The 23787-nt window shown below is 40.9% G+C and overlaps 1 protein-coding gene across 8 annotated transcripts in view; it reads left to right on the forward strand.

The window, feature by feature from the left end:
• Pak3 (p21 (RAC1) activated kinase 3) overlaps nt 1-23787 on the forward strand; it is a 236127-nt gene that overhangs the window by 92676 nt on the left and 119664 nt on the right. For 3 of the 8 annotated variants that reach the window (XM_029473393.1, XM_029473399.1, XM_029473400.1), the window contains exon 1: nt 7790-8030. The exons of 2 other annotated variants lie outside the window; for them this stretch is intronic. The gene's annotated coding sequence lies outside the window, so the exon portion shown is untranslated. Of the gene's footprint in view, nt 1-7789; nt 8031-8818; nt 8840-9148; nt 9260-23787 lie in introns of those variants that run through there. 3 more of the 8 variants (XM_029473395.1, XM_029473394.1, XM_029473396.1) reach the window with 2 other exon arrangements.

The following is a 23787-nucleotide window of genomic DNA, read 5'->3' on the forward strand; positions in this document are numbered from 1 at the left end:
TCCACTTCTGATAAGTCTGATAACTCAGGTTTAGTTGTCATTTCATTTGCTTTGTTGAAGCTTCATTAGCCCAAGTTATCAGAAATAAGACTGAGGAGATCAGATTCCTTGTGTGACTTAGCCATGGAGCATCCTTGGTCATCAATATCAATAGCAAAGTGAATCTGGGATCATTGGTAGGAAGGTAGTGTCACCTAAGGGAGGAGGGGGTACCCTGGGACATTTCACACGTACTGTTTATGTAGCCTTGGAGAAAACAGTGCTTTCCATAAAGTTACATCTGGCTTTATGTATCAGTTCTCCCATTTAGCATAATGGCAAAACTATTTATTCTTAACCCATGCTAATTGTTATCCTTTCAATCCCAGGCAGACTGAGATTCTTTCAGGTTTTTGCCCTTTTCCAGTTAGGTGAATCTGAAAGACACATTGACATTCATATAACCCATGAATAGATTTATTGATTTCCATATGAGCTAATAAAATATTTCACATAGGAGGACATGTCAACAATTAATTCTGAATAAGATTGGTGTTTGAGTTATTAGTGTTAGACCAACATCAATTTCTACATTTTAAATATTCTGTAAATCAAAATATCAGAGACATTTAGTCAAGGATACATAGGGGCTCTGGTACATTTTTGTAACTTCCCATGATCCCTGCACTATTTCAAATATTTAATTAGGCCATAAAAGATATTTACTAGGAATAGAGTTTTGATAACAGCCTTTGAACCTCAGGGTGTAGCTCAGTTGCTAGTGTGCTTACCTGTTAGATGCTGTACTCTGGGTTCTGTTTCCAGCACTGCATACCACAGGAATCCTACCACCGGTGAGGTAATGTCAAGAGAATCAAAAAGACAGGGATATTCTTAGATGCATACAGACCTTGAGACCAGCCTGGGCCACATGAGACCCCATCTAAATAAATAAAAGCACGTTCCCTATGTAGTCTGTCTTCCTGTGCTTCCACAAATAGTCTGAAAGTAGTTATACCTTATACCAGTGTTCTTTTATATAGGTCCCTGGATTTATCTCTTACATACATTAGTATTGTCAGTGTACAGTGACTAGCAGTTACAGATCTCTAAAGGCTTACAGGCATGAGAACCACTTGTTCATCAATATGCCAGTTGAATATGGCTTACACTATTCATTACCGATTGCCAGATAAGAATAAGAGGGAAGAATAGAAGGAAAGGCATGGGAAACCAAGACATATAAGGGAAACAGAATACCTTGACAGGCCAACACTTGGGCATAAAGCAAGATGAATTGGAGCTGGAGTATAATGTCTTCTCACTGAAATTAAGGGATGTGAGTTTGCGTGCATATACTATATATGTATTGTTTGTAAATACCTATTTGAATGTGTATCTAATCTCTCAAACTAGATTCTAGATCCTATAATAAGATGGCCAAAGTTTAGTTCATTTGTATAAGCTTTGTAGCACCTACCTTTATGCCTTTAATTTGCTAGGTATTCAGTAAACTTCTCGCAGGAATGACTGATATATCATTAAAAAAATGCAACTGATCTTCCCTTTTAAAAATTATCTGAAGCCCAAATATAACATAGGGTAGGGGCTTGTGTTCAGGAAAAGGAAAGTAGCAGGCAAAAAAGAACATACACAACAACAACCCTGAGCTCCCTTTGTATCAGGCTTTGGTGACCAGTTTTGACCATGTCCTTCCATCTTTGGCCCTGAACCATGCCCATGAGGGTTTGAACACAATGTGACTATCACTAATGAACTTGGCATTCTGCTCACTTCTCCCATTGTTTGGCTTTAGTGGGAAGTCTCAGAGGTGTTCATCTCTTCATCACTCATTTTTCAGGACTCTGATTTACAACAAACATGTGGATTCAGGAGGGACCTGGTAGTGGTAGGTAAGGAAAAAGTACACTACCTTCAGGACTTGGGTAGCATGTGTTGTCTGAAAGGGTGGTCAACAATTTGCCTATTGATGAGTTTTCCCCTTCACCTCTGGAGAGAAATGTTCCACTGCTCATCATTTCAGATAATTGGGTGTGGGGATAGGGGCACTTCTGTTCCTGATAACCTTATTATGTGTTTATCAGGAGCAGACACTGCCCAGGTTGTCACGACAACCAGCAATGATTCAAAGCTTCCCTGAAAGGTCTGTATCTCTGGCAAATAATCAGCCTTTAGCTTTCAGCAGATGCTGAACTGAGCAGCCAATCACAGGTGAGCTGAGAAAATATGACATCATAGTCCAGCTGGTCCAAAAATTTTTTTTGGCTTTCTTTTTTTTTTTCCCATTGATTCTTTGTCCCCTAGATGTTCTCTCTCTCTCCCTTCCCCTCTCCTTCTCCCTCTTCTCTGTCTCTCTCCTCTTCCTCCTTCTCTCCCTGCTCTTTCCCAGGGGAGCATGCAAGCAAGCACACCACAAATCCCTCACAATCAACAACAACAAAACCCAAGTTTTCTGAATTCAATTCACTGTGCAGTTTGACTTGCATTCTCCAAATTTAGTGATTGGGAGTGTGAGGGAAAGGACTGTGTAATTCTCTTGGGAGAACCGTCAGAGAACGTTGGCTCAATTAAATAATGTGGTTTGATATGTATGACCATAGTGGAGGCAGAGGTAATTAACACCAAGTTAGAAGAGAGAAACTTCCTACTTATTAATTCACTCCAAGCCACCTGGATTTAATCATCTTCTACTTTTCCTTCACTGACTCCCTCATGAAATGAAGGAGGCCAGAGGCAGTGACCATCTGAATCATCTCAGGTTCTGCAAGGTAGGCCTCTAGTGTGGTCTAATTATGAACAAAGGTTAGGACAGGCCCTCTGTTCCCGCATGCACAGTTAGGAATCCTGTGTATGTTTGGCCTCATCAAATTGATTAAGGAGGTGTGTGTTTCCTCAGTCCATCAGGTTTGCTTTTGTGTTATTAGCCATTAACATCCACACAATTCAGGGATAGGTAAGGTGAGTTTTACAGAGCAGAAAGTTAATACCTGGGGAAATTGGACTTTTGTTCAAGGCTTTGTCCACTTCCAGGGTCCTGTGTCACAACTCTAGTTTCAAGAAGATAGTGAGTTCTTAACCATATGATGCTCTCTGCCCCCACAGTCTAAAGTTTTTCAGAGACACTTTGGTGACATATCTGAACTCCCTATATTTATTTCATATGCAATTCACAAAACTGCTTGCTTCAGGAGAGCTTTAGATGCTAATATGGTCAGGGGGACAAGGAGAAAGAGGACCAGTTACAGTGAGCACAACTACACAGTGATGCCTAGACACTAGGTAGACATGGACCAGGCATATTTCTCCTATTTCATGTCTGAACACCAGTTGCTGAGCAAATTGGGGTAGGAGGGCACTTTATAGAAGTGCACCATGGAGGCTGAAGATTAAGAGCACCTAAGCTTTCAGAGGGCCTGGGCTTGATTCCCAGCATCCAAGTGACAGCTTACAACTGTCTGTAACTCCAGTTCTAGGGGACATGAAGCCTTCTTCTGGCCACCATGGGCACTAGGCATGCAAGTGGTACACAGACATGCTGACAAAACACTCATACAGCTAAAAACAAAAAATAATAAGATTTTTAAGTGAACCTGTTCCAGAAAATAATGTGAAGACCGAGAGCTAGCTACAAATTCTCAGCATCAGCTACTAGGAACAGTTTCTGGCTATGGGATTTAAGGTAAAGAAAGCCAAGACAGGCTGGTCATTTCTGCCCTGTAGATTATGTATTATTATTTTCCTGCATCCAGTCTATGTTCAGGAATGTCTAAGTTCACCATATCTTTGCCGTACTTGAACCACTGGCCTGGCATTCAGATAGCATTCAGGATAGTTAAGGTGCTGGTTGGTTTTATTTTAAGCACTCTCCTGAATTATATTTTTGATTCTAATTCTGATTTTTACAAGCAAAATAGAGTATATAGTTATTATTTAAATTCATGCAAACAAAGCCAGCCATGCTAACACAAGCTTGTCATCCAAGTACTGGGAAAGTAGAAGCTGAGAATAAGGAGCTCAAAGTCCTCTTCAGCTACATGGTGAGTTTGGAGCTACCCTTAGCTTTTCACTGCCTGTCTTAATGAAAATGAAAATAAAGGGCATTCAAACTGCACATATGCTTGTTTTCCTTTGTATACAGTAACATCAATAAAACAATTGTAACTTGCAATTTTTAACGAACCATTTTAACTTAATTCAGTATACCGAAAAAAAAAATGGATTACTTTTCATTGGGACTTTGTTACTAACTTGGAGGTGGGAGGAGCCTCTGGCCAGCTGCTGCTGCCTACCATTCTAAGAGAGTATCTTAATACATAAATGTGAAGTAAAGCTTATATTGAATGCACGTCATTTTTTGCATCATGGTAAAGTAAAACGAAACAAAGCAAAAAACATATACCATTGTAAGTTTGACATTGTCTATATAAAGAAAACACACATACTTATAGGTCATAATTTACAGCATTTATTCCCATGAGCACTCTTTCAGTGGTTTGCTGATTTTTTGCGGTCTGTAATTTCAGTATAAGCACACATACACACACAATTTTTAACAAATATAAAATTATAGCATACATTATTGTCTTGCAATTGCTTTTTACACCTAAAAATGTGTCAAGGTGTGCTCTTATTTTAGCATATGGGACTCCACATGATTGTTTTTATCTGAGGGATATTTAGGCTATCATTTTTATGATATTCACACTCTTACATTAGATTAAACAATGAATATTCTTGAGCATATATCTTGGTATGCTGTCATGAAGATATCTATAAACATTTTCCTTGACTTAGAATTGCTAGATAAAGTGATATATACATTTTTTAATTTGACAAAATCTTACTCACTTCTTAGTCCCATTAATGGTATGTTATATGAGAGTGTGCAATATTTCCTTAGTTTAGGATTTGACTGGAATGAAGACACTAACTTTAATTTACTTATATTATAAAAGTCCCACAACTTTAATTTACTTATATTATAAAAGTCCCACTTTGGATATCTCTCTTCTCTTCTAAATTATAGACTCATAAGTCATAGATGTGGTTTGGGTGCTAGGAACTAACACAGAAACACAAAATCAAAATGGAAATTTTGAATGACATTAGTCTTTGCTGATGGCACATCTCATTTGATACCACAAGGACAAAAAAAAAAAAAAAAAAAAAAGAAAAGAAAAAAGAAAACAACGTTCTTACTTATCCCTCAAATATACTCATAAATTGCCTTATAGTATAATACAAAGGACCTAGAAGATAGAGAAGGAAGCCTGGTTTGTATGGCCATGTATTTCTATGACGCAATTTGCTGATGACTTCAAAGCCCTGGAACTCCACTGTTCATTCGATGAAATTTCAGATCATAATGCTTGCTGAGGTACACTGTTGTGGGTATTGTGAGAATTTAGTGGTGAGATACAAAGAAGGTTTGTAACCTGAGAAATATGATACACATCCCAAGTAAGGATGTATCCTTAAACCAGAGGCCCTTGTATGCAAGGGAAAAGACTGTGGGAGTTAGGAGGAAAAAAATTACACAGAGATGAAACATTAAGCTTGTACAGTTCAGAGCCCTTTTGTCTTGCTCTGTATTTTTGAAGAACAAACTGCACTGGTAAAAGTCTATCTTTTGATATTAAGAATAGCATAGGTTATCACCTCTTTCCACAAGGATTCAAGTCTTCCCTTCTGGGCTTCCAGCCTTGTTTGAATGGCATTACTATGCTTCCATTTTCAAGAACCTAATAGGATTTTGCCCCTTCCCACACTTAGTTTCTGTAATCACTGGGGAGAGAAGAAATACACACATGAAATGTTTAAATAACCATGTGAAGTGACTGCATAAATAGCTCCGAGTTATAGCAGAGGTATATGTGAGGATTAGCGTGAAATCCAATACCTTTTAATTACAATTTAAATCAATACCCCATTGAATCATTACCAGGAAAATCCTGTTATGCTTCCTTATTTTTTTAAGTATTTTAGTTTGAAAGAACCCAACACAAATGCAATTTACAAATAAGATACATTACCATTAAGTAAATGACATTTAGATTAGTAGTTTTTAGACTACTTCCACCATTATGTGTAAAAAAAAAAAAAATCAATGGGATGTAGTTACTGTTTTAACCCAAAAGTTAATTAAAAAGATATCTGCAAAGTCATTGTAAGCAGAACCATTCTGATTTCAACCTATTAATCAAGAATGGGAGAGAGAGTCTGTGTTGCATTAGAAGGTAACCACCGGGATGTGTTTTAAAGGCTATTTTTAAATACCTTGTTTTAAAACAAGGCTTACCTTATAAAGCCAGTGCATATTTTCATAGCCATTAATACCATGCTTAATTTTCATTAAGCATACACTCCAGCATATTAGAAAATCCAGGAACTTTGTATTTAGATTTAAATATAAATCCCTGTTCTACTACTTTCTACAGTCTTTATACAGTACTGACGTATGTGTAAATATGTAATTTTTTATTGAAGGAAAATGTTGCAAAGTCATCCATAAGACCTGTTTGGATCATGTCGCTTATTGAGTCTCTATCATCCTTTTCCCTATTTTGTCTGAGGTTGATCATTGTTCCCCTTCTGTTCCTGATGCTATTCAAAATGAATTCATTCTCACCCCCACCTCGACTTTCCCAGCTATCTGAGTGATTATCTCTTGTGAATCCAGAGATCATTCGTGTGGCTCTTCGTCAGAGGATTTGGAAAAAGGTGAAATTCAGTTTAGGTGTTAAAATGCATTGTGTGGTAATTGGGAAGAAATGAGTGTTGGTTCTTATGCAGTGTTGAGAAAATTAAAGGGGCATCAGAAAGAGTCACTATTCATTTTGGCTATTTACTTTTACAAGGATACACTTATCTTTATTTACAAAAAGTTGAAAAGTAGAGAACAATATAGCCTATAATCCCAGGACATTAAGCTAACCATTACAATTTTATGCTCCCTCCCTTCTGTGTTGGGAGGCAATTTTTACATCATTGTAGTTCAAACATACATCTATTGTGCAGCCTATTGTCTCATTGGCGAGATTTGACATAATTTGTATGATCTGCCAAAATTCTAGGGAGTATGGATTTGGGAGGAAGTGATGCTTTTCAGGGGTAGATTTTAAATGGCTTAGGACACCTGTAAATATTTGAAGCTTCTCGTAAAGACAGGATAAATCAGTAAAGGTTTTAGGGAAAAGACAGCAAGGGGATTTGTGTGGAATCAATGTACTCAATTGGAAGAATAATTATTCCTTTTTGCATAATGCCACCTGTTTTGAAATGTATATTTCATGTACAGAAGACTGTTTTTTTATCCTGCTTAAATTGCTACCTTTCTTAATTTCACTGCCACATACCCCACACACACACCCTCGTACTTGTCTATGTAACCTGCTAGGCTGACAGGTGGTGTCCCAAATCCAAATTTCCTCAAGAAAGTCTGCTCCAGTAGATGGATTCCCTAGCCTGAAACGCATCTCAAAGCCTAGTGTTTGTAAGCCAGAAAGATGCATGAAATGTTCCCTCTCCACTCCTGTCTGGTGTCTTTCTCAATGGCTCCACCTTCCTCTTTAGACAATCCCGACAGTGTAGAAGTTTCCATCTCCCTTCCCTCTCCTCTCTCCACCCCCCTTCACTTTCTCCCCCCTCCTAGGGCGCTTCCTGCCTGGAAACAAAAGATTGGTCCCCAGTAGCCCACTCAGGGCGATTTTACTTTTATGCTCACCATCTGATTGGCCTAGGTACGGTGCAGAGCCCAGGTGACGTCATAGCATAGCTAGGGAGCGGTTGCTGAGCAGAGGGGCTCTACAGTAGGCAAGCAGCTGTGGCCGCAAACTGTCTGGGGTCTTATGCTGGGGGCTGTAGCTTTATCCCCTCTGGGAGTAAGTGCATTGGGTGAAAGAAGAGCCTTGGGGAGAGCGAGCGGGCCCGGGGCTGCGGCTGCGGCCGCTGGGCTGCAGCTCCCCAGCCCAACTGCCAGCGTGCTCCGAGGTACTGGAAAGGTCTTGGCAGGGTGGCTGGACCCTTGGCAGGTAAATCCCGCGGCTTCTGTACTGTACCGAGCTAGCTCGGGGGAGGGGAGAATGCCGGGCAGATGTTCTTTCTTGTGTCCCCCTCCTGCTCTTGCTGTGTCCCAGCTTTGACTCTTCTACGTGGCTCCATTGCCCAAGCCCTGGGACCTAGCGCACAGTGCTTCATGGGGTTTGCTCAGGCAGATGAGTGGGTGTGTCCGGGCTGGTCCTGAAGGACCTGGGCTTCTTCCCTTAGCCAAGCCCAGGGTTAGCTTACTGGGGTTTGGGCCGCCTGGGGCAAAATCTGCCCTGAAAGCTATGTCAGACTGTAAGTCTCCTACCATCTTCCCCTGAACCCCCCCCCACCCCGCCTCAGCCATACTGTTGACAGCAGCCCTCCAGAGAAGGGGAGGGGGTGTGGCCGCAGTCTGGCCAAGTCTGCATCAGAACAACCTGACTGAAACAGAAAAGTGCCAAATTTCTTAAAAGGGAGCTTTCCTTTCTTTAAAAAAAATATCCCCCTCCCCTTTTCTCTTTGGGGGGATGGTAATGACGGGAGGACCTTTTTTCTCCCCTTTTCTTTTTCTTCTTCTGTGGGGACTGAATGGATTCAATATGGCCCTTAGAAAAGCCTGGCACCCCCCCCCCCCTTTGGCCCCTGTCTTTATCTGGAGAGTGGGGGTCATTGGGTTTGATGCTTCCTCCCTTCCCTTTCCTCTGTAGCTCCCAGAAGACGCTGCCCTCAGTTTGTGACCTGCTACGATGACTGGCGTACTTCTGAGTGAACAGAACATTTTAGATTCAGGCTCTGGCAGGCTTTCCTTCCCTAGGTGGTGGCTGAGGGTAGAGTGTGGGTGTTGGGGGATATAGATGGTTCTTCTGAAGAGATAACCAGAGGCTCCGTTGGGTTGGTTTTTGCTTGTCTGNTTGTTTGTTTGTTCCCACCTTCCAGAGTCCATTTCTAGATTCTTGGGGTTTCTGGGCTGTGTGGGCTGTAAAAGCAGAGGGAAGGGTGCGTGCCTTGGCTTTGGAAAGCCTGATGGGGGTGGTTGCGGTGCTATTTAAAAAAAAAAAGTGGCTTCCACCGGGGAAGCCCTTAGCCATGTTAGTTTTGCTCCCATTCCCCAATGGTTTTGCAGACTCAAATCCAGGCCAACTGTATGGCTGTCTGAGGTGTTGGAACAGAAGGAGGTCCATTCCTGTTGGTGACAGCACTGTGGCCCTGTTCTAGGATGAGCCAGGTATAAAAGGTCAGTGTGGTTTTCACTGGGCCATGTGTAAAATTATAATTGGTCAGGATGTGTGATTTGGCACTTGAGCATCCAATCACGGGTACCTTTGAGTAAAGGGGCTCACTGTGGTAATGGACGTAAATGGATGATTAATAGGCTGGAATCTGGGAAGAGAGCCAAACAGTCCTCTTTTTTTTTTCCTTCCTGGATACAAATGTCATACTCCTCTGTGTCCGTGCAAGACACAACATGAAAAGAATCTAGAAGGTATGCTGGGTTAAAGCTGGCTATTGGTAATCCAGAATCCAGAAAGACCTCAGTATGTAAGAGGCAGATTCTTTAAATCTCCCAACAGACAAGTACACATTATGATGAGAGTGCAAGCAATGGTCCACAAGACCCCCGGAACATAGTAGTGCTGATCATTCCTACAGGTTGTGGGTATTTCCGTTTACAGGTGGAAGTGGTATACAGAGCAGACATGTTTGCTGAGGGTTTGGAAGAGACTGGGTAGTAGGTTTATTTGATAGATGAGAAAAGTGGAAAATGAGAGTAAAGATGGCAGGGGTTGCCATTAGAGATTCTGCTATTATAAAGGCAAGACTAAGCACAGGGTCAAAGAGAACGACTAATACAAAAGAAATCAGATCTAGAAATCGGAGTGAATAGGTTGAAGTTAATGGAGTTGGTAGAAGCAGAGCTGTAGTGGAGATAAAAAGCCAGCATCATGCCAGGAGCTCAAGAGTCCTATTTTCTCTGGTGAAATGGTAATGGAAAAGTTTTGCTAGTCAAGTCAGCAATGGTTCAATAAAGGATTATACAGGCCTTTTTGTAACCCATTTTCAGGAAACCAGTAACTTCAGTCAAAGGAATGAGAAGAAATGTGACGAGGAGCAGTCTTAAACAAACAAACACACAAAAAACAATGCTTTCATAGTGGGTGAGAGAGGGCACGGTGAGGGAGGGGGTGAAGGATGGGAAGGAGAACAGGAGAGACTAGTATCTGAGACAGGAGTTTGACTGTTTTACATGGCTGAGTTAGGTTTAGGACAAAAACAGACAAGAAAGAACGAAAGAAGGAAGGAAGGAAGAAAAGAAAGAGAGAGAGAGAGAGAGAGAGAAACATGGACAGAGAGACAAAGAGACAGAGATACAAAGAGACAGAAGAAGTCTTTCTCAGGGCTCCCTGGACCTTATGTCCAACAAGGACAGCAGAAAACCCTCACCCTGGAGGATAAGTGCTGCTTTCTAGGCATCTGGGGCTCATCTTAAGCTTTAGCCAAGCTCCCCCTTAGCCCCGCATCCACATCCACACCTACACCTGTCAAGAGCTAGGTGGTTCCCTTGGCAGGGCCAGGGTAGATAGAGTTCCAGGCCAAATCCGCACTAAATAGCTTTGCCAGCAGGGGGCAGAAAAGTAACCGTAGCGACATAGAGAGCCCAAGTCCTCCATTTCAGGTGTGAAGCCCTAGCCTCAGATCAACTAACAGCCATACATTTACAATCTGATTTAGCAATGCCAGAGAACTAAATGAACCTCCAGGTCAAGTGTTCCCATTTCTTCCCAGAAATGTGGTGCTTCCTGCCGCGCTCTGCAGTGTAGGAAGGCACATGCTTTTACTTGTGATTACTTGAGTCACTAACACGCACAGCCTAACCGGGAGTTTAATTGGAAATGTTAATCAATGCAATAGATCCGTGTCTGATTTGCACATTCGGTCAATTATCTGCACGTTTGGACAATTTGTGCTGCACCCAGGGGATGCAACCAGCGGGTAAAACAGTACAGCTACAGCTGGGACTTGGGGGTGGGTGGGTGAAGCAAAATAGGGGAAGTGGACCTTGAAGACCAAGAAGAAATAAATGATTTACTGGTGGAGAGAAGAGTCATCTCAAATGTATTTTCACAGAGAGGTTGGATCATGAGGCGAGTGGTCCAGAAGCTTACAGGGCTGAGGGGAATACAAGGTTTTCTGGGGTAGAAGACGGTTGAATATAGAGAAAGGATTTTTTTCTGTGGGGTGGGCTGGGCAAAAGCTAGGATAGCCTGGAACTTGGAAATTCAGAAATCAGGTGTTCTTGGCTGAATGTCCTGTTTCCTTGACCTTCAAAAGATGGACGTTAGATCAGGTGTTCTCTATTCTGGCAGGAACATTTTAGGAAGTGGATCCTTTTATACTTGGTACTTAAGATAGCCTCTAAAGAACAGACCTCCTGCAACAAAAGAAAATAGCCCTTAATATCTCTTTGCATTTTGTGTGTTTTCCACTTTAGGGAAAGCCAATACAAAACAGGTACCCACAAATTTCATCTTTTAGCTGCATTATTTCACTTATATTTCATGTGAGTGGAGAACATGTGGAAAAGGAGAAGCCCAATTCTGTATTTGCTGGGCAACCTATAAGCCCCAGAAAAGCTCTGTATGTTACCTTGTATATAAAGACCCTAATGCAATCTCAAAACAGAAGATGTTTAGAATGAAGATAAAGATAAAGAAAAAGAGGGGCTTCCTGGGGGGAGTCCTTTTCCCTCATCTCTATCTGAGCCTTGTGAATTCTTTGGAATTCTGCACCCTAAACAGACCACTATCTCTGACAGTTAGCACAATATCGCCCCCTAGTGACCGCACTGGAAACATTTTTCTCAGCTCTTGATTGCTATCCCATGATCTCCATCCAGGGTGCCAGTATTCTTACATTGCTCTCACTCCTGGCAAGCAAAGGCACATTCCTTCTATCAAGACTGAAGGAGTAAGTCAGGGATGTGCAGCCTCCTTTAGAGCATTCTTCTCCAGTGTGAGCAGGTTTAAAGGGAGGGGTACCACTCTCTTCTCCCTTGTATGTTTTTTTTTTCTTCTTCTTCTTCTTTGGGCCTGAGAAAGGAACCAGGAGTCCAGAAATATTTAGTGCTACATAAGACACTTGCCAATGTTTCTGGGAAAGAGAGAGTAATTTTCATAACTTCCTTTGATCTGCATCCCAAGGTGATAGTTTTAGTCCTCAGACAGGAATTCTGGCAAAAGCTAAAGTACGGCAAGGAAAGAGAAGTTAGATATATATAAGATGTGTTCATCCATACTCCCAGCTTCCAATAAGAGGTCTGAGTAACAGACAGAAGGCAAGGAAGTAGAATTGAACAGTATAATGCAGCTATGCATCACTCACCACTCTGTACAGACATACAACGTGACATAGACTATATGTGCTGCACACTACAAATTAAACACACGGCATATACACATGCATGTACCATGCATGGTAGAGATCCAAACACATATACCACATTACACAAATACAGTGCATATCGACAAGATAAACATATCTGACATGATATAAATGCAGCATTGTATATATAATACAATGCAGGTTCAGTATAAACACAATATAGTATAGGTATGACACATCATATATACAGATACATTTAACAGTGCAAGGAATAGCACAAATATACCCGACCCAGCTTTTGCTAATATACAAAATACTATGCTATACTCAAAAGATACTCTCAGTAAGGAAGGAATGTAGATACCTGGTTACCTGCCAGTTGCTTCTGCACTGGTTCAAGCTACACGACTGGTGGGTTCAAAGCAAACTACCATGAAGGTACCATTTGATGCTCCAAATGGGGATATGTGGGGAAAGTAAGGTATATCCAAGGAAAACTTAGAAAGATGGAGATTTTTGGTTAGTACAGGCTGTTGCACGCACCCTCTTCCCAGTGTCTCTGGCATTTTGTTCTCTCCCCCCACAATCAGTTGCTGCTTCCCCAGGAATTTTCTTCAACATCAGGAATGGGCCACATCTGACCATCCTCATGTCCTGTCACTTGTGGCAGTTCTGACAGTTCTTACCTCCTTACCTCACCTCACCTTCTTGCAAAGAATGTGAGCTCCTGCAGAGAAGGAGGAGGTGACTCATTGCTCAGTGATGCAGTGGGAGGGATTTGGAAAGCTAATAAGGAAGCCTATGGGAAAATACACAGAGATGCTAGGGGCAGTTGTGATCTGTCCAGGGTCTGGCATTGTTCTTTTATCATAAGAGATGTATTTTGAGATCATGGGGCTTTCCTTGGCTCCCCAAGACTTCAATTTTCCTTTCTCTTTAGCTATTTGGGTTAGAACTCTATATTTTCCACCCTAATAACTGGGTGCTAGCCTGGGACATGCTCTGTTTGAATTAGCAGGCATGTGCTGTTCTCCTTGCAGGGTAACTATGGTTGCGTGTGTATGGGTGGGAATGCTGGGGAGTAGGTAAGGGTTGTAGAGCTCAGAGGTCTACAAAGGGGAAGGTCATCCCCCTGCCCCCGGGGAGGATCAAGTGATGGGGGGAAAAGCAGAAACTAGAGGGGTTAAAAAGAGCCTTCTCTGGCAGAAGGTTTAGCTTCATGGTAAGAGTGACTGCCTCAGACGCATGACAACATGGTTCTAGATTTCAGCTCCACAATGAGATGGGGGAAGAGCAAAGAGAAAGGGAGAGAGAGAGAGAGAGAGAGAGAGAGAGAGAGAGAGAGAGAGAGAGAGAGAGAGAGAGAGAGAGAGGAGAGTCCATTTCCATCACAATTAGACACAGAAACCTCTGTGAGGCGAACAAGGTACATCATCCCCCAAATAACCACAAATCGTTTGTGTTTGGCAAAATTTGTCACAAGCTGTGGAAAACATTTCTTTGAAGAGGCCAAAAGTTGCAGTTACGGTCAGAGGTTTAGAAACTTCACAGCTGTGAGGCAGTAGGAAACTCGGCACGTTCTTGCCAGAGAGACTCTTTCTCCAGATACCTATGGAAAGAAAGAGGTTGGTGGCTGAAGGAGTTGAGATGGAGGTGGAGACTCAGAATTGAGGGGTGAAAAAACTGTATAGGAGTGGTAGGTTGCTAGACAGTCTCAGTCTAGTTACCTCTATTGACAGCTTATGCACTGGATTGTGCCATCTCTGGTAAGTGCAAATTTACCCTTAATTCTGAAAGTTGTGGGCATTTTTCACATGCATCTTATTTAACTTAGCCCTCCTAATATGTGTCCAAAATGACAAGAGAAGCAGATCTTCTATAGTTGATAAGAAATAGGCCCAGAATAGTGAGGCTATTAGTCTGTACTTTCAACTCCTAATTCCCAGCTCAATACTCTTTTCAAAAGCTTATGGGACAATATGTTTTCACATATCTTACCTTTCTGATTCACTAGTCTTCTTAAGTGATTATCTGAAATACTCTACTCCCCCTCTCTCCCCCTCCCTCTCTCTGTCTCTGTTTCTCTGTCTTTGTTTCCCTGTCTGTCTGTCTGTCTGTCTGTCTGTCTGTCTGTCTCTCTCTCTCTCTCTCTCTTTCTCTCTGAGTGTGTGTGTGTGTGTGTGTGTGTGTGTGTGTGTGTGTGTGTATACACATGCAGGAGCCTAACACATATGAGGGTAAGATGAGGGAGTAGTGGCAGCTGTAGAAAGGGTTCAGTATTTCCCACAATGCTTTTCTCAGCAGGCTCCTCCAAGAAAGAGCAGCTGAATCTTTGCATCATGTGATAACTGGTGTGTACAGCACTGAGTCAGTCAGAGCTCAAGGCAGCCCAGCCCAGTCTCACAGGCCACATTCACCTCTGCTGAGATCCTGCAATGGTGGCTATGTGAGGTGAGCAATGAATTTCAGGGCATGGAGATTGGGGTATTTGAGATCCAAATAAAACTTGCTTACTTATCTGAATTCGGACCCCACATTAGGCCTCACATTATGACCCTTCTTTCTGGGGTGTTCAGTCTATTATAGCTATCCTTTGTCTCTTGGTTCCTCCAGCCCTAATATCCGAATGACAGCCTTAACCTACATTTTGAGGTGAGGAGGAGAAACAACATAACAGTCATTGGCAAGTCCTTTGCAAATGTCAAGCACCTGAAAATGCTCCCCATCAAACTGTCATTTTCTTTTTCTCCTTTCTTGACATCTGAGTGTCTTTTCAGCCACATGTCAGAAAACCTTCAATCAGATACTGTCCCATCCTCCAATCAGATCCTGTAGTTCCCACTGCCCCATAATCGTAATTTGGTCTTCCTAGTCAAATGTACCCAACCCACACTTCCTTGCTTCTGGGACTAAAATTTGGCGGAACCCTCCCTCTCCCTTCCCACCTAACCAGGCAGCAAAGGCAGATGCCCTCCCCTAGCTCTCTAGCATGCATTGTCTGTAGCAGGCATTGTCTGTAGCAGGCATTGTCTGTAGCAGGCATTGTCTGTAGCATGCATTGCTTTCCTCTCATCATACATCATTCCTTGAGGAGTTCTTGGAGTATTTCTCTAAACAGAGAAACTAGATTACCAAGGACATGTCTTTAGTCTTACAGGTCTTTACTGTCCTGTATAAGCAGCTTTACACATGGGGCCTGTCTCTCTTCCTCTGTGCATGCCTGTCATCTGCCCTTCTCTCTGTCTGCCCCACAGGCCATCACAGTAGCTTCCTCTGTTGCCTTCTTCACCTGCTCTTCTATACTATACCCTGCAGCTTAGATGGCTAGTTAGGATTTGATGTTCCTGAGTCTCTCTGTGTCTTTGTCAGCTGCTTAGGTATCTATCCTGTTGCCCAAGTCAACATTCCCACCACCAAAGAATTTCAAGTAGACAAACAAGCCAAGACTATGTAAGCCATTTCTCTTTGACTCTGAGCACACCCTGGGCCTAGAAGATGGTAGAACTGTATCTCAGCAGCAGGAGTTTATGTGATGCACTCTCATGAAAGGAAAGCACCAGAGTTTCAGCCATGGAATTGAAGGTATGATATTACAGCCTTGCCGATACGGATGCATTCAGCTTTCTAGAAATTCGCCTTTCTAGAAACCTATAGTGGTCCAGGATCCTCTATAGACTTTGACTGACAGAAGGTAACTAGAACTGGTAATATTGATAAGTGTGCCTGAGCATCTCTTCTAGGATTTCTATGCCAGCTACAATAAGAAGTTTTATTTACTATCTATTGTTGCCAACACTGAGCTAGGCACTTTGCAAAGGAGTTTTTTTTTTCTCAACTAATTCATACTTCTCTTTCTGAATTTATAAGCATTGTTTGTCATCTCCATTATAGAGGTTGGGAGGAGCTCGGTAAGTCTAGAACTAGAACAACATGTCTATCTGGGGAGGAAAGACATTTTCTGGAGAGGTTCCTAGCCTTCAATGTTATTCAGTACTTACTGAGTCATGTCCCTTCCCAGGTTCCCCCTCACTTATCATTCTTACCTCTCTCTCATATATAAGCATATTTACAAGCCGATTACACACAGCTGAATAGATTTATTCAAAAATTCACATTTTCTTTATGATACAACACATACACCTTACCCCACTTGAATGTTCCCACCTACTCATGGTTTTGTATTCCTCAATATTTTCACACACTTTTATATCTACTTACATTATACAGGTAAGCAATATGATAATATATACCCTTCCTAACACACTTATATAAATCAAACACTTTGTGCCCAGATATACCCTACCTTTCCCCTTGCCCAACTCAAACTTCTTTTCATAGTCATAGCCATATACAATACAACAGTGTTATATTCTCTAGCATGTTTGCACTGATATGGTCATTTTTTTCCTCACAGTCACACACAACTGTGGTACACAGAGGTATACACACATCCTCATCCTATTCGTATATAAAGAGCATAGCAATCTAGACAGTATCACCCACTCATCCTTGTATACTTTTGAACTATTACACTCTCCTGCTCTATCCCACTGACAGGTCTGCTTTCACTGATATGCACAAAGACTCACACTTAGACATGGAGGCAGACATTTTGCCCATATTTACACTCAAGAACTTTCTTTTCACCCTGGTATCTAATCATCCTGTTCAATACTATGCTTTCAGACACACAACCTGAAATATACATTACATTTTTTCTACAAATACAGTCATGTTCACCTGGTGTCATCATTTCTCCTTTTACACCATCATCTATGTACAGATATGTACAAAGAGATGCATATTGGCATGTACATATTCTCCTTCATTACTCATACAAAATTATAAATACAGACACACTTAATGCATAGCCATGTATTTGCACTCATGCATTTTTAAATATGCACTCTCACTTTCAGAACTACACATTGCAAATTACACATTTCCACTCATTCTTTTGAACACATAATAACTCTCCTATACACTCTTACATAACAATACCTATTCATGCCATCACGCGTTTTCACACAAACACTCTTATACTTACCACATACTAGTCCTTGCACACATTTCCACTCTCCTAGTCTCATATGGGTGTACCCTTACACTGTTACATATATCATACAAGGGTACATACATATAATGACATGTGCAGTGCTCATAGTTACTAGTATGCATTTTACTGGTATGCTCCACAATGCACGGGTAATTTATATTGCACTAGTCAGTTCACATAGATACATACATGTACTTACACAGGTAGTCTTTAACACCACACATGTCAGTTATTGATATTTACACTCATTCATTTTTCACCCTACCACATTCGCACTAAAACTCTTTGATAGATACACTTACTCATTTTGACCCATATGCCTGAGCATTCCCATACTCCCCAGTAAACTTCTCCACACTCTCAGCTTCTTCTCTGGGAACATTGATAATATGTGTCTCCACCCTGGCACTGAACAGCGATTCCTCTCCACTAGAAGCACAGTAACTCCCATCTATCCACATTGATTCACAAGTACTGACAGCAACCCACCCGCACATTCAACTTCAGACATATTGTTCTGAAAGTCTTATGTGCATTCACAAATTGACATTTTTGTAGTTACACACTTTCTCAGTAGTGTATAGTCTAAGACAACATTAACCAATCCCACACAACAGTGGTGAGCTTTGAGTGGTGTGATTATTTGTAGAAAATCTCTTATCTCTTTTCCTCAGAAGAGGATAAGGGAAAAATCTATTTCCTTAATGCTGGGCCATGAATAATAGCACATTTATGTTTATGTTTATGTTTATGATATAAAATTGTTGTTGGCTATACACATGGAAAGGGCAGATCTGCTTCACTTAGGCACGGCACATCTACCCACATATATTAATACTCTGTTAACCTGGAACACTTCATTCTACAGAGGACTAGAAGGCAATTCTCTCTTTGAGAAACCTGTACCCACACTTAGATGTATGGGTACCCTGTGTATTCCTCTTTCAATTAACCCTGTGCTTAAAGTGTATGCTAAAAATACATTTTAATAACATCCACCTCTGCTTCATTAAAAAGAGGAAGAAAGGGAAAGAAAAGGTTAATGAGATAGTTGGATGATAACATACGTTTCTACTGTGAGTCTGCCCACACATATGTAGACCCCGCTGAAATTTCAACAGCTGTTACTAACAAGTCCCCAGAGGAGGTTTCTCTGTAGGCGTAGGTAAAGATAAGCTGATGGAAGTTCCTTACACTGGAGACAGATTGCAGATCTTCTAAGAGAGTTGAAAGAAACACAGGCCCAGAAATGAGCCGGAGGAACATGAACTTGGATCTAGAGATTTACAAACATGAGAAAAGCCCACAGTAATCTCATTTGTGCATGGCTTCCTCCACTGGAGTCTTTCTGGGCACAAGTGAGTGTCAAATAATGTCTGTACCACCACTTGATATGGTGCGGAGCACAAAGTGGGTGTGAAGTAATATCTATGTGGCATATCTTCACTCAGGAACATCAGGCAACCCCCTGACTCCACCATTAAGTTGAAAATGTCTTGGACAGAGTAAGTCCCATCATAGTACTTTTTAAAAATTCCTAATGGCAGAAGGCTAAGCCTAGAAGAACTACTTCTGTGACCCAATTAAGGAACTAAAAGGAAAAGCTAGGTGGGGCCATGTTATCAGTACAGTTCTAGTCTGTCCCTCTTCCTTAGAATTCTGTAGGCTCCACATAGTGTCAGCGCCAGAGAAAGATTCAAATATCTGTGCCTTTGAATTACTTTTTTTTCATTTGTTCATGAAACAGTCATAAAAGGTAACAATCTTCAAGCTTGGAATCAGGGGTATCTTTATTGGGTCATCTAGTGGTCTTTAGTTTGTAAAAGACTTAAAGACCCAGAAATGATTTAAGGAAGCCACTTGCCAACATAAACTTTCTCATAGACATCTTGCTCAACACTGGGCTGTGCCATCTTTCCAGACAATTGTGTAATCAAGTTCTCTGTCACTGGGCATAAGGTAGAGAAAGAGCTACAAGCCTTAATGAGATCATTGTACTTAATCAAGATTAAGTTGCCACCTCCTTTTGAAGACGGCATTTGAGAAACAGCCTGGCAGTTTTACATTTGATAGGTCATTGTTGATAACTGAAACTCACCATAGGCCATTGGTACAGTGTATGGGAAGAACTGAAGTTTTAAGCCTGGATTCGCATCAATTTAACAACAGTTGCTTAGTAATAATATTGAATCTCCAGAACTTGTGTTATTCTATAACTTTGGAAATTCTCATATTTTTTTTAATGAATAAGCCATTAGGAGGACAGACATAGGCATCAGTAAGACCAGCATTTGAATCCTTGTTTAGCCACTTTCTAAAAGTGCAACCTAGTTTGAGTACTAAGCCCTCCTAATAGTGTCTTTATCTGTAAAATGGATTTTTTATGAAGATGAAATGTGATAGATACTTTAAAAAAACAGTTCAGTGTCTGTCAATAGTAAACATACACGTGATAGATTCTATTATTATCTTTCCATTGCCTTTGAAAGGAACCATCAAAGGGCTAGAATTCCCAGACAGCAGAGAAATGGTGTGGAGCAAAAGCCGTTGCAGCCAAAGCCTGAGGTTCACTCAACTTACTTGACTCATTTTGAACCTTTTATTTTAGCTTAGCCAAAAGCCAGCTGTCAGTGTTATGCCTACTCAAGGGGACAATTGAAAACTATGACTACCCTTTAGTTTCCTCAATCCCTGCTCCACCAGGGAATGTGTGGCTTGCCACCTCATCAGTTTCTTGTCCATGTGCATGTGCTATAATGATATAAGTGCTTCGAGCCTTCAATGGCGGCACCTTCTTCATTTGCTATGAATGAAAGTAAGGGAGGAGATAATGTGGAAGAAACTTCTGCCCCCTCTAATACTGGATGCCTCTTTTGTAGATAGAACATTTGCTCTTCTCCAAGATTTTACCTCACATACCACAGTGGAAGCACAGTTCACTTACTTTGAAAATGTAAAGACATTCACGAGCAAGCAAAGAGTGATTCCCTGAGACTAAAGCCTTGGAAGCTTTGCGTGGCTGAAGACACAGGGGGAAAAAAGTGTGCTAGCTGTGGTGGCACACACCTTTAATCCCAGCACTCAGGAGGCAGAGGCAGGCAGATTTCTGAGTTCGAGGCCAGCCTGGTCTACAAAGTGAATTCCAGGACAGCCAGGACTACACAGAGAAACCCTGTCTCAAAAACCAAAAAAAGAAAAAGAAAAAAAAAAGAACACAGGGACCTGAGACATAGCTTGGTGGTAGGGTGCTTGTCTAGTATTTATGAATCCCTGAGCTGATCCCCCAGTGGGTGCAAGAGAGAACACAAAATTAAAAATCAGAATATAGGTTTCAGAGTCACAGACATGGAGTTGTCAAGTCTTCATCTTGAGTTTACTAGATATATGGCTTTGGACAAGTGACTTAATGTTTCTGAATGTCAATGATTTCTTCATCTTTCAGATAGAAATAATACTAAAATTTCATAAATACAAGTTATACAAACTTATATATGAGTAACTTTTAAGCAGAGTACCTGGGATATGACAGGATCTCCATGAATAATAGTAATTGTATTTATAGCTTTGAATTATGCAGCAGTAATAGGACATCTTCAATTATTTTGAATCACTGTCTACATGTAGAATACTGTATCTTTACATGTTTCTGATGATGTTTTCTACATCTATAAAGATGTAGCTACAGAGGAACCAAGCAATGTATAGAGCACTATCAATAGTGTAAACTAAGGGGATCTAGACTAGAATGAATATTTGCGTTTTCACGTGAAAATTTTTATGGTGCTACAGTTACCAAATGGGAACTACTTGAACAGAAATTATTCCTTCCCATGGAAAATAGATGAGCAATGGTTTATCTATTATCTGAAACCGACTGTGTATATTACACAATGCCCAGCATAATACAAGACTGAAACCAATGTAACATCATTATAGTGTTCTTCAGAACAGGATAGAGTATTAATAGCCACAGTGGTAACAGCCAAGAAGAATGCTTCTTGATGTGTAATCTGTTGTGTCTTCCATGTTGTTCCAATAACAACAGACTGCAGGGTGTTAGAATTCTCAAAATATATCCAAGTGTATCCAGAGACTTGTAGAAGCAGTTGGACATTTTGTTTCTAATGTGAAAATAACAAGAAAGCAAACTAGGTTGACTTTGCAGAAAGGCTAGGGTATAAAAAGGAACATTTCTGACCTATCTGTAACTTTGCATCATGATCAATACATTCGGCTTGAAGCATTCTCATCTTAATTTCTTTGACCTCATACAATTCACCTCTCTGACCTTTTTCTATGATCCCAGGCTCTTCTCCCTGTTACAGATCTGCAACATTGGTGTTCCCCAGAGGTCTCCTCTTTTCTATTGCTCTATGCTCTTTCTGGGTAGTTTCTTCATACTGATGGCCTCCAAGATAAAGTCTTGAATGCATACGTCCAGTTGCTCTTGGAATAATTCCACAAGCCAAACCAATGTGTCATAACTATGCTTTCATTGTGGTAATTGTTCAAATGTTATCTCTACTTTTTCTTACTTGTGAGTTCAAGAGCAAGATGTTTAAACATTTAAATATTTGTCTTGCTTCCACATAGACATTTCTAGATTCACTTCTATTGAGATTTCCAGTGTGTCACTGTTTTGGGTCTTCTATAGTTGTGCATTTGAGATGTTTGTGTTTTGTCTTTCTAGAATTATTGTCTTTATCAGAAGAGCCTGTATGCAATTTTAGATGCATTTTTAAAAACTCATTAAAAGAGATATTCTACTGGCCTAAAATGTGAGGATAATTTCTTATTCCTAAGAGTACATTTATTTCTGATAGCTCAGTGGCTGCTGTGTAGAAGAACACTAGTATGATCACATGTGTTAGCCTCATACCAAATTCAGTTCAGTTTCCAAAATAGTTGCCATCTCTCCTGAAACCTCTTGTCTCCTGCCTTCCTTTTTCTGTATTACCTGTGCTTCCTATCCCTTGATCATACTTCATTATTCAGTTTTTTATTACCTGAAAAAAGTTTTAAACAGTCTTATCTTCAATTGGAAATCACCACATTGGCACCTGGGTATTAGTTCTAAAATACAGCTTAATTGTGCCATTCCAGGACTTGAAATGTTTTTGTGCAGGCAGAAAGAGGCCAAACCAAATAGAAAAGCATAAAAGACCTTTCTTAATTTGTCTCTACATACTTTGTTTCCCCTTCTTTCTCTGATCACCTCTGGGCATTAACACATATAGTTCTTTGTGCCTGAAGCTTGCCTTTCCTGTGATTTGGTTATTCTCCCCAATTTAATTTAAGTAGACTTCCTCTGTGAATCTTCTTTCCTTATCCCCTCCTTCAGTAACAACCTGTTTTCATCCTTGAACTCAACAGTCATGACTGTCCTTTCAAGGATCTTCAAGGGGGCAGTGGTGTTCCTTGTTCATCTAGACAGTATTAGCTAGCCATTTTCTTCTGTCCTTCCCAAGTATCCTCTGTATAGCTTGGCATAGAACAGATGTGGTGGAAATGCTCAATGAATTAATAGATTTGTGAATATTTAATGATTTCCTAAGCATTGTAGAATAATCCAGAACTAAGAACCGCAATCAATCTGTTTTCTCTCCGCAGAGAGAATTCTTTTAGGGTTATAAAAAGATCTACTAACTGAACAGCTATCTCCCAATGAAAGCCACATAAAATGACACCATTTAGTCTTTAAAGCTAAAACAAAAGAACAGGAATTATGTGTTACTAACATTTTCCCAGATGTCTGCTCTGTTCATTTATATATGTATCCAGTACTAAAACGTTTTGTGTAAGTCCCTACCATTTTCTTTTTTGTAGCTGTTTTCTAGAAACAGAGTCCTAGCTCTTAGACTTTTATTTTCTTTTGAGACAGGATTTCTCTGTATAGCCATGACTGCCCTGGAAGTCACTCTGTAGACCAGGCTGGCCTCGAACTCAGAAATCAGCCTGCCTCTGCCTCCCACGTGCTGGGATTAAAGGCGTGCACCACCACTGCCCGGCTAGACTTTCAAATACTGCTTTTTACACAGTTTTGACATTTCTTCTTTCTCATGTACCACCAATATCATTCAGCTCAGTAGAAACAAGTACCCAAAGCAGAGAAAAAATAAGCTAATGTGCTGAGACTACTCATTTGTTAGAATATGTTATTGAATCTTTTGACAACATGTTGATTCCTATTTTTCAAAATCTGCTCAGCTCTTACTGAAAGACTCCAAAACTCCCAAAGGGAGGCACTTACTCAAGCCTCGGGTCAGCCGCGCACCCAAGAAGACACTGAGACCGAACTTAAGATGTATAGAGAGTAAGATTTAATA

The sequence above is a fragment of the Mus caroli genome, chromosome X (genome assembly GCF_900094665.2).
Source record: "Mus caroli chromosome X, CAROLI_EIJ_v1.1, whole genome shotgun sequence".
In the NCBI taxonomy this organism is placed as follows: Eukaryota; Metazoa; Chordata; class Mammalia; order Rodentia; family Muridae; genus Mus; species Mus caroli.